Genomic DNA, 1,474 nt, shown 5'->3' with positions numbered 1-1,474 from the left:
CTCTTCTTCCCTCAGTCCTTGCCCCTCTCCAGGGTGCCCAAATACCCTGGCAGTCATGGGTCCCAAGTTCGGAGTAGGAGGGTGATTGGCAGACAATGCCTCCAGTACCTGTTGGCTCCAGCACCGGACACCCACCCAGCGGGCTGGGGGCCGCCCCAGCCACCTTGCCCTCTGTGGAGCTGGCTTGTGGCTGGTTGCCTAGTGGGGTGGGGTTAGGGAAGGACCGAGGCTCACTCGGGTGTCCTGGCACAGTGCGGGCTGGAGACTCGGAGCCAATCCTCCATCCCCCAGGCACCAATACCTGTTAAAAATGCATGCTTTGAATGAAGAGACCCCCCAAACAGGGTTTGTGTGAGCAACATGACTGTGGATTTACCTGAGTGCAGGTGGTCTAATGCCGAAAAGGGCGGTGGGATAGGATTTGGTTTTATAGGTTGGGGTAAATCTTTTGGGGAGGGGCAGGAGTGTTACTGGTTAAGATAAGTTACAGTGGTGGGGGTAGGGACAAGGAGCATACAGCACCATAAGTTCAGTTACACTGGCAGGTGGGGTAAGACTTGAGAGTAGTTAAGATGGGAGGGTGGGGTGAGGGGAAGGTTACCTCCAGGGGAAACTCCACTGAGCCATCGGGGATAATGGTGAACGCAGAGGGAAGGATTGGGGGAGTGATCAACCGAGGCAGACAGGACTTGAGACTTTCTGGGTCTGGGCTTGCACATGGGGAGGCCTGACAGTGGCCACCAATCTTTGCACCCCAGGCCACAGGCTTCCATGGGGAGGGAGGGCATGGACCCAGAGCTGCACTGCAGCCCTGGTGGGAGTGCGTGGCGGCCACCAGATCTGTTGGGGAAGTCGGGTACCTGGCGCCTGGGGGAGGTGGGAGGCAAGGTTGTCTCCCCCTCTGGCCACACGACAGACTGCTCGCCTTCTTGGGTGCATGCTCTTCCCTGCTACCCACTGTGGGTCCGGAGGTCCCTGGGTTGCAAGGGGTAACCAGAGGAGTCTCTGCAGTCAGGCTGGGGCCTAGTTCCTGAGCTCCAAGCAGCTGGATGGGTCTGGACCCCAGGCAGGCGTGACCTCTGTCTTCCCCAGTCTGGGTGTACCTGGGTGCCCAGTCTCCCTGGACTAGCACAACATGCAGTGAACTTCCCAAGACTTGGTCCAAGGGGCCTAGACGACAGCAGGTAGTTCTGGGCTGGCCTCAGGGCTAGGGTGAGAGCGTGACACTCCATTCCGACCAGCCAGGGGCATCGCCAGCATCGGCTAGGGTCCCAGCCTTGAGGCACTTGTTCCTGGGCCACCGCCCCACCCTGGTTTCCCACTGCTCTTTTTCCCTGGAAGAGGCTTGTGTGAGGAAGGCGCCTTTCTTCCATTGGTGTCAAAGCCCTTAGCTCTCGGGTGAAGCAGTGCCTGTAGTTTCCTGGGTGGCAAGACTGGGGCGCCAGCCATTCTCAGGCCCTGAGCCAGTTTTCTG

This window comes from Cebus imitator, unplaced genomic scaffold (assembly GCF_001604975.1).
Source record: "Cebus imitator isolate Cc_AM_T3 unplaced genomic scaffold, Cebus_imitator-1.0 Scaffold860, whole genome shotgun sequence".
Taxonomy (NCBI): domain Eukaryota; kingdom Metazoa; phylum Chordata; class Mammalia; order Primates; family Cebidae; genus Cebus; species Cebus imitator.
The sequence above is the reverse complement of the archived record's forward strand: the minus strand, read 5'-3'. Positions refer to the sequence as shown.